Source organism: Muntiacus reevesi, chromosome 4 (genome assembly GCF_963930625.1).
Source record: "Muntiacus reevesi chromosome 4, mMunRee1.1, whole genome shotgun sequence".
In the NCBI taxonomy this organism is placed as follows: Eukaryota; Metazoa; Chordata; class Mammalia; order Artiodactyla; family Cervidae; genus Muntiacus; species Muntiacus reevesi.
The window spans coordinates 95,527,505-95,545,432 of record NC_089252.1 but is presented as its reverse complement, the minus strand read 5'-3'; the positions used below and the strand labels follow the sequence as shown (position 1 = coordinate 95,545,432).

General features: G+C 42.3%; 1 protein-coding gene across 1 annotated transcript in view; it reads right to left on the bottom strand.

The window, feature by feature from the left end:
• Window positions 1-17,928, bottom strand: part of PRICKLE2 (prickle planar cell polarity protein 2) — a 337,233-nt gene that overhangs the window by 235,571 nt on the left and 83,734 nt on the right. The gene's annotated exons all lie outside the window — the stretch shown is intronic.

Genomic DNA, 17,928 nt, shown 5'->3' with positions numbered 1-17,928 from the left:
CACCCCTCCTCCCTCTCTTTCTCCCTCCCCCTTTCTCTCTCTCTCCACACACACAGTTTGACCTTCAACAACATGGAGATTAGGGTCACTGACCCCCGTACAGTCAAAAATTCAGCTATAACTTTACAGTTGGCCCTCATATCCATACTTCCACAACTGCAGATTCAACCAACTGCAGATCGTATAGTAGTTTAGTACGCATTTATTGAAAAAGTTCTATAAGTGGACACACGCAGTTCAAACCCATGTTTTTCATGCACCAACTCTGTGTCTTTCGGGTTCTTTTTCTCTGGAGAACCCTGACTTGTACATGATCAGATGATGCCAGGCCTACATGTTAGCTTTCAGAGTTTTAGTTGGGAAGAACATAGTATTAGCATCCCCTCACCCAGGTTGACATCCAACTTCAACAATAACCATCCCTCTGGCACACCAGGTTCTGCGCAGCATCCTTGGTTTCCGTCAACTTACTTGTTTAACATGCCATGCCTATTTTGCAGATAACAAGAGCTTAAAAGACTTGCCCCAGGTCAAAATGCTGGTAATAGATACCCATGAATCCAATTCAGGCCTCTCTCAATCCATCCCAAAGAGCTCAACCACTGGGCAAGCTGTCCAATTTCTGGGAAGAAACTCCCAAGGATGCTCTTTTCTTTCTCAAAGAGTTGGGGTAGCAGATTCAAATCACACGAAGGAGCAAGATCACACCCACACCCCCACGCCCACCCACCCTCCCTTCTTGGTCAGGATTCCTTTCCCAGTTTACTAACCTGCTTGTGGGTGGTGCTGGTCTAGAGTGAGCTATAGAGTCACACAGCCACAGCCTCTGCCCCTGGAGGGTAGCATCCAAGCTCCACTTCCCAAAACACCGATGTGGCCCACTCTCCAGAGTTAACAGGTCTTTACCCCTTTCTCCCTGTCCTCCGCTAGGGCTTGCTATTCTACCAGGTCTCTGCAAGAAGCTTGAGGGTAATCTGGACAGCAAGCTGCCCGAAAGGAGGAAAAAGAAAACGGTGCCTGGTGTCCTCTGAGAGCCCTGCTGAGTCCAAGCAGAGGCCGTAAGGATCAGTCTGGGCATAATGGCAGGGGTGGGTGTCCTTCTTCCCCCACATGATGATGGGAGCAGTTGTTTCCACATGTCTGTCATTTATATTCTACTTCCATGAACTATGACAAGTCTACAGACTACATGTACTGTTACTGATTTAGCAGTTTTAAACATGTTTTATACAATTTTTAAAGGATGCACTCCATTTACAGTTATTACAAAGTATTGGCTATATTTCCTATCTTGTACAATACATCCTTGAACCTATCTTACACCTAATAGTTTATACTTCCTGCTCTCCCACCCCTGTATTTCATAGTTTTAATCAGCTCCTCATCTCGTCAAAATAAGTATTTGAAAATGGAACTTTATACAATTACATATAAAAATTCTTTTCACTTGCCATAACAAGAAACAAACTTGCAAAAATAATTATTAAAAGTATACCCAATTTCCATCTTCCCTGGTGGCTCAACTGGCAAAGAAACCACCAGTCAATGCAGGAGACACAGATCCATGTTCAATCCCTGGAGATTGGGAAGATCCCCTGGAGAAGGAAATGACAACCCACTCCAATACTCTTACCTGAAAAATTCCATGGATAGAGGAGCCCGTAGGGCTACAGTCCATCGGGTCGCAAACAGTCGGACACAACTGAGCGCATGCACACTCACCCATACTCAATTTCACTAGGCACACTTGCTCATCAAAGGCTCTCAGCCTGTGGAAGAAGGGGTATTACAAGTAACAGGTCACTATTAGCTAGTGACCTTGAATCACTAGAAGAGAAGAGAAGTCGCTCAGCCGTGTCCGACTCTTTGCGACCCATGGATTGTAGCCTACCAGGCTCTTCAGTCCATGGGCTTTTCCAGGCATGAGTACTGGAGCGGGTTGCCATTTCCTTCTCCAGGGGATCTTCCTGACCCAGGGATTGAACCCGGGTCTCCCACATTGCAGGCAGACGCTTTACCGTCTGAGCCACCAGGGAAGCCCATTGAATCACTAAGATCAGACTAAATAATATGTCCCTTGAAAGGTGGTGGGGAACGCATGAAGTAAACCTTCAATGAACACATTCTCTTGGTCAGAACCTGTATTGACTAGCCTTGACAAATCATTTCAGTAAGCATTGTCTCAGAAATGGCGGAGTAAAACGATGTGGCATTTATTTCGATTACGTTTCAATATAAAAGTGAAGTGAACGTGAAGTCGCTCAGTTGTGGCCTACTCCTTGAGAGTCTATATAAAGAGTATAGATGTGATTAAAACATATTATCTTAAGGATTATTAAAACTGAATTTCATTTAATTCCAGCCGAAGCACTGATGCTTTTGAACTGTGGTGCAGGAGAAGACTCCTGAGAGTCCCTTGGACAGCAAGGAGATCAAACCAGTCCATCCTAAAGGAGATCAGTCCTGAATATTCACTGGAAGGGACTGACACTGAAGCTGAAACGCCCATACTTTGGCCACCTGATGCCAAGAGCTGACTCATTTGAAAAGACCCTGATGCTGGGAAAGATTGAAGGCAGGAGGAGAAGGGGACAACAGAGGATGAGATGGTTGGATGGTATCACTGACTCAATGGACATGAGTGTGAGTAAACTCTGGGAGTTGGTGATGGACAGGGAGGCTTGGCGTGCTGCAGTCCATGGGGTCGCAAGGAATCGGACACGACTGAGCGACTGAACTGAACTGAAATTTCATTTAATAGTTAACGGACCTACTAACACCAGTTCTGACTTTCACCTTAGGTTTGTGGAAGAATTGGAAATGTATTAATTTTTTCATTATGCTCTTAATTATTTTCTTCAACACAGAATTTGCACACCAACTAAAACTATCCTCCTCACCACCTAAAAACACCTCAATGCCTTTTAAATCATGTGTAAGCTACCATGGCATGGGTCCCATTTTTTTTTTAAGAGAAAACAAAGCAGACTTTGACGTTCAATACCTGGATTAGATTCCTGCTCCAAGCTGTGTGGCCTGGAGGCAAATTACTTAATCTCTCTGAATTGCTAATTCTTCATCTATAAAGTAAGTTTAATAATATTAACTTTGTAGGGCTGTTGGGAAATAGAAGAAGATAAAACATCCCAGGAGCCTAGCTGAGTGCTTGGAATCCAGTAGGCACACAATAGGTACATAACACGACTCGGGGCAGGAGGGCCGAGAGATACTACTTCAGTTCAAGGTCAGGAGGGGTGGCCATGAGATGATACCCCTTGTCCAAGGTAAGGAGCAGCGGCTGTGCTTTGCTGGAGCAGCTGTAAAGAGATACCCCACAGCCAGGGTAAGAGAAACCCAAGTAAGACAGTAGGTGTTGTGAGAGGCATCAGAGGGCAGATACACTAAAACCATAATCACAGAAAACTAGCCTATCTGATCACATGGACCACAGTCTTGACTAACTCAGTGAAACTAAGCCATGCCGTGTGGGGCCACCCAAGACAGTCGGGTCATGGTGGAGAGGTCTCTGACAGAATGTGGTCCACTGGAGAAGGGAATGGCAAACCACTTCAGTATTCTTGCCTTGAGAACCCCATGAACAGTATGAAAAGGCAAAATGATAGGATACTGAAAGAGGAACTCCCCAGGTCAGTAGGTGCCCAATATGCTACTGGAGATCAGTGGAGAAATAACTCCAGAAAGAATGAAGGGATGGAGCCAAAGCAAAAACAATACCCAGTTATGGATGGGACTGGTGATAGAAGCAAGGTCCAATGCTGTAAAGAGCAATATTGCATAGGAACCTGAAATGTTGGGTCCAGGAATCAAGGCAAATTGGAAGTGGTCAAACAGGAGATGGCAAGAGTGAACGTCGACACTCTAGGAATCAGCGAACTAAAATGGACTGGAATGGGTGAATTTAACTCAGATGACCATTATATCTACTACTGTGGGCAGGAATCCCTTAGAAGAAATGGAGTAGCCATCATGGTCAACAAAAGAGTCCAAAATGCAGTACTTGGATGCAATCTCAAAGATGACAGAATGATCTCTGTTCATTTCCAAGGCAAACCACTCAATATCATGGATATCCAAGCCTACGCCACAACCAGTAACGCTGAAGAAGCCGAAGTTGAATGGTTCTATGAAGACCTACAAGACCTTTTAGAACTAACATCCCAAAAAGATGTCCTTTTCATTATAGAGGACTGGAATGCAAAAGTAGGAAGTCAAGAAACATCTGGAGTAACAGGGAAATTTGGCCTTGGAGTACGGAATGAAGCAGGGCAAAGGCTAATAGTTTTGCCAAGAGAACGCACTGGTGATAGCAAACATGCTCTTCCAACAACACAAGAAGACTACACATGGACATCACCAGATGTTCAACCCCAAAATTAGACTGATTATATTCTTTGCAGCCAAAGACGGAGAAGCTCCATATAGTCAGCAAAAACAAGACCGGGAGCTGACTGTGGCTCAGATCATGAACTCCTTATTGCCAAATTCAGACTTAAACTGAAGAAAGTAGGGAAAACCACTAGACCGTTCAGGTATGACCTAAATCAAATCCCTTATGACTATACAGTGGAAGTGAGAAATAGATTTAAGGGACTAGATCTGATAGAGTGCCTGATGAACTATGGACTGAGGTTCGTGACATTGTACAGGAGACAGGGATCAAGACAATACCCATGGAAAAGAAATGCAAAAAGGCAAAATGGTTGTCTGAGGAGGCTTTACAAATAGCTGTGAAAAGAAGAGAAGTGAAAAGCAAAGGAGAAAAGGAAAGATATTCCCATTTGAATGCAGAGTTCCAAAGGATAGCCAGGAGAGATAAGAAAGTCTTCCTCAGTGATAATGCACAGAAATAGAGGAAAACAATAGAATGGGAAACACTAGAGATCTCTTCAAGAAAATTAGAGATACCAAGGGAACATTTCATGCACAGATGGGTTCAATAAAAGGATAGAAATGGTATGGACCTAACAAAAGCAGAAGATATTAAGAAGAGGTGGCAACAATACACAGAAGAACTGTACAAAAAAGATCTTCACGACCCAGATAATCACGATGGTGTGATCACTCACCTAAAGCCAGACATCCTGGAATGTGAAGTCAAGTGGGCCTTAGAAAGCATCACTATGAACAAAGCTAGTGGAGGTGATGGAATTCCAGTTGAGCTATTTCAAATCCTGAAAGATGATGCTGTGAAAGTGCTTCACTCAATATGCCAGCAAATTTGGAAAACTCAGCAGTGGCCACAGGACTGGAAAAGATCAGTTTTCATTCCAATCCCAAAGAATGCTCAAACTACCGCACAATTGCACTCATCTCACATGCTAGCAAAGTAACGCTCAAAATTCTCCAAGCCAGGCTTCAGCAGTACATGAACCAAGAACTTCCAGATGTTCAAGCTGGTTTTAGAAAAGGTCGAGGAACCAGAGATCAAATTGCCAATATCCGCTGGATCATCGAAAAAGCAAGAGAGTTCCAGAAAAACACCTATCTGCTTTATTGACTATGCCAAAGCCTTTGACTGTGTGGATCACAATAAACTGTGGAAAATATGAAGGAGATGGGAATACCAGACCATCTGAACTGCCTCTTGAGAAACCTGTATGCAGGTCAGAAAGCAACAGTTAGAACTGGATATGGAACAACAGACTGGTTCCAAATAGGAAAAGGAGTACATCAAGTATTGTCACCCTGCTTATTAACTTATATGCAGAGTACATCATGAGAAACGTGGGGCTGGAAGAAGCACAAGCTGGAATCATGATTGCCGGGAGAAATATCATGAACCTCAGATATGCAGATGACACCACCCTTATGGCAGAAAGTGAAGAGCAACTAAAAAACCTCTTGATGAAAGTGAAAGAGGAGAGTGAAAAAGTTGGCTTAAAGCTCAACATTCAGAAAACTAAGATCATGGCATCTGGTCCCATCACCTCATGGGAAATAGATAGGGAGACAGTGGAAACAGTGTCAGACTTTATTTTTTTGGGCTCCCAAATCACTGCAGATGGTGATTGCAGCTATGAAATTAAAAGACGCTTACTCCTTGGAAGGAAAGTTATGACCAACCTAGAGAGCATATTAAAAAGCAGAGACATTACTTTGCCAACAAAGGTCCGTCTGGTCAAGGCTATGGTTTTTCCAGTGGTCATGTATGGATGTGAGAGTCGGACTGTGATGAAAGCTGAGAGTTGAAGAATTGATGCTTTTGAACTGTGGTGTTGGAGAAGACTCTTGCAGGTCCCTTGGACTGCAAGGATATCCAACCAGTCCATCCTAAAGGAGATCAGTCCTGGGTGTTCATTGGAAGGACTGATGCTGAAGCTGAAACTCCAATACTTTGCCCAGCTCATACAAAGAGTTGATTCATTGGAAAAGACCCTGATGCTGAGAGGGATTGGGGGCAGGAGGAGAAGGGGACGACAGAGGATAAGATGGCTGGATGGCATCACCGACTCGATGGACATGGCTTTGAGTAAACTCCGGGAGTTGGTGATGGACAGGAAGGCCTGGTGTGCTGTGATTCATGGGGTCGCAAAGAGTCGGACACGACTGAGCGACTGAACTGAACTACTCTTTGATGGGAGGGTGTGGGAGTCACTGCTGACAATAGGAAAGTTCCTTTATGTTAGAGATGACAGCCTGAATGCCCACAGGGGCAGAGCATGGTACATGATGGAAGGAGGCAGGTTGGGTGGGGTCCTAATAAAGTAGACATCCAACTACAAAAAATCTGCATCTAAAAAAGTCAGTTGCCTGTTCAAAGTCAGCTTATTATAGCCAAGATAACAGCCAGGAACATCTGTTAAACTATGAAGCTAAGGGTCTAAGGGCTTTGTATATACTAACTCATTTAATCCTGCTAGCCACAAAAGTGAGTAAGTAAGTAAAGTCGCTCAGTCGTGTCCAACTCTGCGACCCCATGGACTGTAGCCTACCAGCCTCTTCTGTTCATGGGATTTTCCAGGCAAGAGTACTGGAGTGGGTTGCTATTTCCTTCTCCAGGGGATCTTCCCAACCCAGGGATCGAACCCGGGTCTCCAGCATTGCAGACAGACACTTCACTGTCTGAGCCACCAGCAAAGCACAACGACAGAAAGAAGGACCTACTATTGTCCACATACATGAGCACAGTGAGGTTAGGTAACTCTAACCCCACCCAGCAAAGACCGACTTTAACCTAGGCATTCTGTTTTCAAAGCCAGTCACTGAGTAACCTCTAGGGACAGTGAGTGGTTCTCAAGCTTTACAGTGCAACAAATCACCTAGAGAGCTTGTTAAAATAAAAACTGCCCAATGCTTTAGTAGGCCAGGATGGAGAGCGTATTTCTAACAAGCTCCTCAGTAATGCTGATGCTGCTGAACTGAGGACCACACTTCGAGAATCGCTGTTTTAGGCCCTACCTCTTCTCCTAAGGCTGGCCCAGTGTTCCACATCTTTTGACAGACTATCAAGAAGAGCCAGAAATGGGGTCTTCTGTATGATAGCTTATTGTATGCACATGCTCACTATGAATTCAGTATTTTTAACAATACTGTGCAAACCAACAGGCCAAATTTTAGCTTCTGGGCTGCTCAGTTTCTGCTTTCTGTGTCTAAAGCATATTTTTTTTTTAAAGTTTTTCTTTATTTTTGATCGTACCATGCAGCATGAGGGATCCTAATTCCCTGACCAGGGACTGAACCCACATCTCCTTCAGTGGACGTGTGGACTGCCAGGGAAGTCCCCGTCCAAGGCATCTTGAACACACTGGTGCAACCAATGTTTACTGAACATTTGCTACCAACTCCTGTCATGGGGACCGTGCAAAGAAAGAGGAGGAAGATGGATAAGAAGGTCTCACTTTGTGGACGTTACAGATATGGTGAGGGGAGCAGAGGATGGTGGAAAAGACAGAAAAATTACTAAAGAAATCAAAAAGATCTTTCCAGTTATGATAAAAGTACTCTGGGAAAAAAAGCAAACCAAGCAGGGTGATAGGCTGGGTGATTTCCTTATCTACAACTCTACGAGGAAGAAGGGAAGGTATAATATGAGTATCACACAGAAGTGGACAGACAATGGTTGAATTTTGCACTGCATCCAATGTCCCCCCCAGGCCATAGAGGTCAGCCAAGAAGCATACCACCACCGGATTTCCCTGCCAGTACCAATCCCATGACATCACTCCATCTCCCACGGATTAACTACCTCATCCCCAAGTGTGGAAGGTCAAACCACCGGCATTCTGCAGCCTGCCTCTGCAGGTGAAATTTAGCTTTAATTGTCTAATTGCTACTCTGGCAACGGCTGCCACAGATTCATTTTAGAAAACGGCACAGGTGCACTCGGTGGCTGATGTTCTATTTTCAAGGACGAAAGGAAGGGATTAGGGAACCTGATGTCTTCTGCTTTAAGAGTTAAGATGAAGTTATTTTTTTTCCCCAATCAACTCCTGTTATCTCATTTCAATTTTCCAGAGTGTCTTCTCATCAGAAATTAAATTGGGTTGCCAAATCCCAGAGCAACAGAAATGGAAAGGTAGTTGGGAGGGAGAGGAGAAAAAGTTTTGGAGCTTATTAAAGCAAAATGTTTCTGTGTCCTTGAAGTACAGGCATTATGTAAAGGGGTTGTATGTGATGATAATCATGAAAATGGCGAGGAGGATGAAGATAATGATGGTGATGTGAGAATAAAATAATGATGATGATGCTGACCCTGTCTGGCCCTTAAGAAATATTCATTAATTAAAGCCACTGGATACTACTCTGAGGTAGTTAAGAAGCCATAGGCCTACTTTACACATTGAAAAACAGATTTTTTAAAAAAAGTCTGAGAGAATTACTTAAAATAGTTACTGTGTTCGTGATTCCAACAGTTAATTCAATTTCAACAAGACACCCATTTTTTAAAAAAATACTCGGAAGACAGATATGCTGACTTTACATGTGCCTTAATTATTTTCAAGTCAGCATGAAGGAGATGAACTGTAGCCAGGGGTATGTGCTTTTACAAACTCGATGTGTAATAGAATGAAAAATGCCAAGACAGAGCACGTTGATAAAGAGAAGGCCAGTAAGTGAATTCCAGGGCCCCCGAGTACATCAGAGCCCATTCAGAAGCCAGCATGGGTCTCACATTATTCCTGCAAACAAAGCATGAAAAGGAACGGGTATAAGAGAAGCAATCCATCAAAACCTCCAGGTACACACCTGGCCGTCAGCGATCAAGCTTTGTGTTCTGATTGTTTCACGGGCATGAGGAGGCAGTGTGAGCAATACTCAGAATTCTGCTGAGTATTAGTTACAACAATCAAGTCAAAAGCATGCAGAGTCTCAATTTCCTAGCCTGTGGAATGGAGGTGATGACAATCCTTGCGGCCCTATCAACCCTCAGGTTGCCATGAGGATAAAACATAACACCACATTGGGAACTGTCAAGAGACAGTCAAACAAAAGCCAGGCTCTTAGTATCACTATCTTCTCCCCAACTGGCCTTGGGAGCTGCTTGTGTATAAAGAAGACATGACTTTATATTTCTTTGTGGCTCTTACATATACTCTTTGTACCTCTACCCACATTATTACCACATAATACCGTCAAACGCAGAGCAGAGACTTTGGAGGAGTTTCAGAAATCTTTGTCTACAAAAGAGTTCACCTAAGGTTTTCTTCAATCAATGCAGTTAATGCATTTGAAATATGACCTGATTGCCCCCCAAATAGAAAAAACAGTATGTCAGTTCTAGAATAGAAATCATATCCCTTTTATTAACTTCTTTGCATTTTTTCATATACTCTTCCCAAGAGCTCTTCAAAACTGATATAACTATACTTCGTTTGGGATGAGGAAACTGAGACTCAGAGTTTAAATAAATTGTCCAATTTCACCTAACTAAGAAGCAACAGAGGCAAAAATTGACCTTGGATCTGTCCAATTCCAGAGCTCCTGCATTTTCAAGCTGTGCTAAGTTTGGCTGGCAGATGGACATTGCTGTGGTTCTAAACGCCCACTAAACATCAAGTAACTTCTCAATAAACTTGGATATATTATGAAAAATTCAGTACTGTCATTTATTTCTTAGGAAATGACTCTTCTCATCAACGAGAGATAATCATCCTTTTGGACCAGTGCTCAATATATACATATTGATCTTATAAGAACACTAGAAACCTGTCCCATTTACTGTCTGAATTCTAGAACTTTGTGTACAAGGGCACGCAGGGTGGAAGACTGCATATTGGCAGGTTAAGCCAGGACCAAGATTCTTCAAATTTGGCATTCCTGAATGAGCACCTGGTCTTCCTTGATAGCTCAGTTGGTAAAGAATCTGCCTGTAATGCAGGACGCCCAGGTTCAATTCCTGGGTTGGGAAGATCCCCTGGAGAAGGGACAGGCTACCCACTCCAGTATTCCTTGTGGTTCAGCTGGTAAAGAATTGGCTGCAGTATGGGAGACCTGGGTTTGATCTGTGGGTTGGGAAGATCCCCTGGAGAAGGGAAAGGCTACCCACTCCAGTATTCTGGCCTGGAGAATTCCATGGACTGTATAGTCCATGGGGCCACAAAGAGTCAGACACGACTGAGCAACTTTCACTAATGAGCACTTACCCAGGTAGCTTGTTAAAATGCATACTTCAAGCCTCCATGTCATCCTGTTATAATTCCAACCACTTAGAGTAGAGCCCAGGAAACAGAGTTTTAATAAACTCTGCAGATATTGAGATGCAGGTGGGTCTCACACTATACTATACTTAAATAGGCCAAGGGAAAGGACCAGGAAATTGGGGGACCAAGACTAGCTCTGAGGCACACTTGTTGAGAGGCCTTCAACAGCTCAACGAGCCTCTTTGGGATTCTGTGTCTGGAAATGAACTCTGTCTTGGGCAACCCTGATCCTCACCATTTGTAGGCTGACTGGATCTTGTTTGCTTTAGAACTTCTTGAAGGGCAACACTCTTCTTTGGTGTTTGGTCACCGTATCATCTGCTATCCACTGGGATGTCCAGTAAATGCTTTCATTTTTAATTGTAAAACAGGCTTCAGAGGGGAAGTTACAACTGAACACTGTAAAGAAACCTAGGCCTATTCCAGCATGACTCCAACCATGGAGTCATCTCCAGAGGCCAGAGCTACCAGCAATGACTTCATGCTCAGGTAAGTTTCTTCTACTGGTACTTAAGTGACTACAAGAGGTACCTTCACTGGCAAATACGGTCACTAAGAAGACAGTACAAAGGCTGCTTGCCAGAGGGGGTGCCTCAACAGCTATACAAGAATGAATGAATGAATAAGTAAATAAATAAAACTAGGGTCCCAGGTGAATCACTTGTGCAAAAAGGTTTGAGGACACTGTCTTTAAGAACCTTCAAGTGCCATTCACCACATTGGCAGTACAGAAAATCCGACCTCTTCCCTGTTTCAACAAAGGATGCTTCCCTTAGCTAGAGCACAACTCGAGCATAACCAGAACGTTTAGGCTAGTGGTCTCCAAAGTGAATTAAGTGACAACATTAGAGTTTATCTTTAAATTGATTTTTACTTAAAATTTAGGGCATTAAACTTATGGGTATTTTATATACGGTTTGACACAGGGGCCCTCACTTGATTTTTGCCAGATGGTCATGTGGCATGCCTCCTGTGTGGCCCTGACAGCACCCAGAGGAAAAGCAAGAGAGCTATAATCTGGGACAGCTGGCTGTGAGGTTACTGATTGCCAGGTTAAATGAGCTTATGGGATGTAGGCACCTGGTATATTTGAACCAAAATTTACAACTGGTCTCAACAAATCACTACAAAAAATCCAGTACATAACTGTCTAATGAAAGCACAGAAAATGAGACAAATGGCTCAGTGAGTGCACCTTCTACTTCTGATATGGGCTCCTTTGATGACAAAGTACAAATTAAAAACAACAAGGAGAACTAACCATAATTTGGTGAAAAACTAAAAAATGATCAAGACGGCTCTCTGAAGTACACATTTTTGCTTACTATGAATAACTGTGAATCTTACTTTATGTATATATCATACTTTGAAATACAGTCTTTGCATTGCATAGTTGCTCATGCACAATTTCAGTTATTCCGGCTTTCTCAACTCTGGCCTCCCATCATGATTCAAATTTCATTTTCTATAGTATATTCACCATGAGTGATTTGCATAAAGTATAAACATCACTGCTTCAGTCCACAAATCATTACCTATCAATAAATACCAGGTGCACATTATGATCAGTGACCAGTCATGTCCTTTCTTTCAGCCTGCCAGTGACTGGTCACTGAGCATCTCTTACTCAGTTCATGCACAGACAGCAAAGCATGTAGCTGTGTCGTCTTCTCGTCTCCCAGTGATACCTGTGCAATATGGAGCCAGAGTAATTTACTGAAGGTGAACACTTCATGACATAAAGGCAAATGGTTGTGACAAAAAAGGGTGAAGATGCATGTTCCAGAAGGGGCTTCCCAGGTGGTTCAGTGGTCAAGAATATGCCTGCCAGTGCAGGAGACATGGGAGACATGGGTTTGATCCCTAGGTGGGGGAGATCCTCTGAAGGACTAAATGGCAACCCATGCCAGTACTCTTGCCTGGGATTAAGGACAGAGGAGCCTGGTGGACCACAGTTCATAGGGTCACAAAGAGATGTGACTGAGCATGCACATATGTTCCAGAGTCAGTGACACGTGACAAAAAGTAAGGAGCTCTCAGTAATATTTCATGAAACTACAAAGTGTAAAATGGAAACTGATCCCAACTTAGAAAGAAGTATGACAATCTGCCACATTCTAGAAAAGATGCTTCATCTGTATCATAAAATAAGAGGAAGACAAGCACCATTCAAACTGCTCTTAAGGTTTGTCCAAAGAAGTAAAACATTGTAATCCTCAATGTTTCCAATTCTTTCAGTTACAGTGTACTAAATATTAATTTTAGTATTTTTCTTATTTCCCTATCCATTTATAATCAAGAGTAAGAGTTTTTATTGTTTTGTAAAAAATTCAAAGGTCACAATACATTTGTAAATTTTCACATTGCTTATTAAGATCACTCTGCAAAGTTTCAGCTTGCATGGTTATTTTTACAGTCCCATACTGTCATGCAAAGCAAGTATGGACTGTTTCAACTAACCACAGGAGTATGTGCATATAATTTATTGATAAGTAAATACACACTATTTGGCAGTCTGTGATCAAACATTTTCTAAAAGAGTTTTGGACACCTCTGGCTCAGACCATGCTTACTGAATACTGTGGGACAACAAAAGGGGAAAGACCACAGTAACGAGGAACAGCTAGACAATCCAAGTCTCAAAGTACAGCTTTCTCAATTTCCACTGATGCAAGTCTTTCCTTCTAATGTCCAGTCTGTCCCCAAGTGTCAGCGACAGTTTTAACACCTCTATAGGTGTGCCCTATAGGACTTCCACAACCCTGTTCCTCAAAAGCATCATCAAAGGCTTGTTAGAAAGGCAGGATCTGAGACTCCATTCAAGACTCACTGAATCAGAATCTGTATTTTAATAGGATCCCCGAGTGATTCTTACACTCTTAACATTTGAGAAGTGCTACTCTAGACTTCAGGCTTCCCTGGTGACTCAGTTGGTAAAGAATCTGCCTGCAATGTGGGAGACCTGGGTTTGATCCCTGGGTTGGGAAGATCCCCTGGAGAAGGGAAAGGCTACCCACTCCAGTATTCTGGCCTGGGGAATTCCATGAGCTACAGTCCATGGGGTCCCAAAGAGTTGGACACGACTGACTGACATTCACTTTCACTTTTCACTCTAGACTTCACATTTGATTCCCTATGTCATTAATTCAAGGAGTTAAGTGTACATATTACTGAGGTCTACCTTTTGTTTAAGGACTTACTACTTCTCTAGGTGACTGATATCACTGAGGAAAGCAACAACAATAACAACAATGGTAAACACTTACCAAGCACTCACTCAACAGCAGTTGTGATAAACCAACTACCAATCATCTCCCATGAGACTCAAATGATGTGTACAATGAGAATAATGATACTACTTCCAACACACATACAGTAGCAGAATTGCAAACGGCCTAGATCATGGTAGAGTAGATGAGAATTTTGAGTTAACCTGTATACATGGGCCTTCGGGGGTGTGTGTGTGTGTGAGTGTTGGTGTGTGTTTTAATTGTAGCAAGAAAAGTCAGTGGGGTGAATGTGTTCTCCCCACTCCATTTTTTAGTCTCGCTCTAGACTACCTCCCTGACTTACTGACTCCAACCAGTAAATTGAGGATCTACTCAAATATGGGACATAATATAAAATCCCAACTGTCTATTTTTCAGAATTGACACACTTCATATGGAAATTCAAGGGACCCGGAACAGCCATGACAATCCTGAAAGAGAAGAGTTGGAAGACTCTCATTTACCCATTTCAAAACTGACTATAAAGTTGCAATAATTAAAAGATATTCTGGTACTGGCATAAAGATAGATATTTAGATTAATGAAACAGAAGGGAGAGCCCAGAAATACACTCAAGCATCTATTGTCAACTGTTTTTTTTAAAAGAGTACCAAGACAATTCAATGGGGGAAATAAGTCTTTTTAACTAATGGTTCTGGGACAACTGGGGATCCACAAGTAAAATAAAGAATTTGAACTCCTTCCTCACATCATAAGCAAAAATTAACACAAAATGGGTCACAGACTTAACTGTAAGAGCTATGACTATAAAATTCCTACAAGAAAAAAAAGAGTTTTTCAAAATCTTGTAATAGGCAATAGTTTCTTAGCTCTGAACTCCAATCACAAGTGACAAAAGAAAAATATGGATATCTTGGGCTTTATTATAATTAAAAACATTTGTGCTTCAAAGGATACCACCAAGAAAGTGGAGACAATCCACAGAATGGGAAAGAAATACCTGCAAGGCATATATCTGATACGGGACTACTATCTAGAACATAAAAACTAACTTAACACTCAACAAGAAAAAGATAACTCAAAAGTGGGCAATATCTGAGTAGACATTTCTCTGCAGCAAATATACAATGATCAATAGGCATGCAAAAAAAATGCTCAACATTATGAGCCATTGTAGAAAAAGAAATCAAAACCGCAATGAAAACCATATCCACTAGGATGATTATAATTAAAAGACAATAGTAAGTATTAGTGATGATGCGGAGAGATGGCTCCTCTCATGTATTGCTGATGGGAATATAAAACTTTGTATCCACTATGGACAGTTTGACCATTTCTCAAAATGTCGGAGATAGATTTACTCTCTGATTCAGGAATTCCATTCATAGGTATAACACCCAAGAGAAAAGAAAAAAGATGTCCACATAAAACCCTGTACATGGATGTATACAGCAATATTATTCATAGTAACTAAAAAGTGCAAACAACACAAATGTTCATCAATATTTGAAAAAGACAAAATGTGGTATATCCATACAATGGAATTATTGTATTATCCAGCAAGAAAAAGATGTGAGGTACTGATAATTGCTGTAACATACATGAAACTGGAAAACATTAAGCTAAATCAAAGAGGCCAGTCACAAAAGGTCATATATTATATGACTGATTTATATGAAAGGTCCAGAAAAAGTAAATCCATTGATATAATCTAGATTAGGGGTTACTAGGGCTGGGAGAGAAGAAGTGATGATGTTAATGGGTATGGTTTATTTTTTTCCTTCAGACTAGGAAAATGTTCTGGAATTAGACAATGTTGATAGCTGCACAAGTCTGTGAAGACACTAACGATCATGGAACTGTACACTTTTTATGGACAAGTCATGTGGTATGTAAATTATTTCTCAATAAAGCAATTAAAATTGTTTAAATTAGGCCACTTCCATAATTTCCCCACCCTTAAGGACAGCTTTGATGATTCAGGTCAGTGGCTGAAGCTCAGCTGCTTAAACCTGGTTCATCTTACATGTGGAATCTAAAAAAGTGACAAAAATGAACTTATTTACAAAACAGAAATAGAGTCACAGATGTAGAAAGCAAATGTACAATTACCAGAGGGGAAAGGAGGAGGGTGGGATAAACTGGGAGACTGGGGTTGCCATATACACAGTACTATAAATAAAATAGATAACCTGCTAATAAGGACCTACCGTATGGCACGAGGCGCTCTACTCAGGAGTCTGCAACGACCTATATGGGAAAGAATCTGAAAACAGTGGATACATGTATGTGCACAACTGGCTCACTCTGCTGTACATCTGAAACTAACACAACATAGTCAATCAACTAGACTCCAATAAAAATGTTCAAAAAAAGACCTGGCTTAGTCCTACTTCTGTATGATCCTGCTGTTAAAAAGAGAAATATTCTTATTCTTGAGGAACAATGAACATGGCGATGAGGTCCCTCCAGGCCCAGAGTCATAATGAACACAGTTGCCAATTTACAAGCCAGGCCTCCTTGGCAATTTTCAGTACTCTCCACGGATGCTCCTAGGCTGGGACCCCTCTCAGAGGAGGCAGTGAGGCCCACAGGGAACGAGTTCAAGTCCTGGTCTCTAAATAACACTAACAGAGCCAAGGGAAGATGCCTGGGGTGGGGGGGTGTGACCGCTAATGCTGTACTAGTGTGAGACTATATTTCTCTCCTTCAACTAATTAGAGCTTCATTTTAATTAGGCTGACTTCATCTGCCATTCCTTCTCAAATCCATATACTAGCCGGACAGGAGATTACATACCAATCCAAACTTTGTACCCAGCCACATCTGAGCAACAAAGAATTCAGAGGAGTTTGAATTAGAAAAGGGACTCTTTTTTTTCTTTTTTGTATAATTAATACCTCAATTAGCAGAGATATTATGGGCAGTCTACATTTCAGTGATGACATTGCCCCCTGCCTGAGTTAACCCAGGAGAGGACCACATTATAAAAAACGTTTCCACATACCCCTGAGATTCCAAGGACATCAACTCACCAGGAAAAGCCAGACAGACATCAAAATGCATGACTCAAAGTGCTCAATTCCCACTGGTAGTTACTCATGTTGCTTCGGAGGAAAGAAGACTCTCAAATATCGACTTTAACATAAATACATCTTTCGTTGCTTACTTTCCAAACTTTAAATCCTGCAAGTTCTTTCCAAACGTTCAGTTAAAAGGAAGAAAAAAAGGTTAATTGCTCTGACCCCCTAAAAAGACCAATGCAGACTAGCAAATATGTTCACATGCAAACAGGCACACACAGAGAGCACCTTGCTCTAATTTTTTTTTAGTGGTTCGGATTTCTCATCAAGAATCTGGCAAGCTTGCCTGCTGGGTCCTGTATTCGTTTCCAAGCTTGTAGCCTACCCCCTCTCATACTTTCAGTCGGTATGTAATTTAGACCTACGTGGATTTCAAGTGCAGTGGCCAATTCGCAACTAGCCAGGGTTGGGGAGAGGGGTCACTGGTATGAACCCTGAGGATGTTGCTCATAAACTCTGAAATAAGGGGCTATCGCTTGTTACACAAGAAGCTTTTCTTTTTTCTTCTTCATGGGGTAGCTCTAACTTTCACGGCTCTTAAGAGTTAAATGAAGATGTAGCAAAGACCTTAAAATGAGGCCTAAGAGAAAAAGAGGAATACTCTCTCCCTCCTCCAAATCCACTTGGAGTTGGGAACCAACTTCCTGATCCTGCTGTTTCTGGGCCAACCACCCCCACCCTTCTCTATTCTCTTCCCAAGAACCAACTGCAGCTCAGCCTGTTCCCTCTCGGCTCTGCCAGAAGGGAGCCCTCCTGCCTGCCTAGGACCACCCACAGACTCTGGGCTCTGTTTGGACAGGAGGACCCAACTGCAAAGAGGGAACATCTTGCCTGTTTCCAAAAGGAGGGTGAGTCACCTTGGCGGAAGCAGTCAGATCTCGGTAACAATTACGCCCCCATCCTTTCCACCTGACCTGGCCAGAGCCTGGGTGGCATCAACAACAGCGGTGTCCA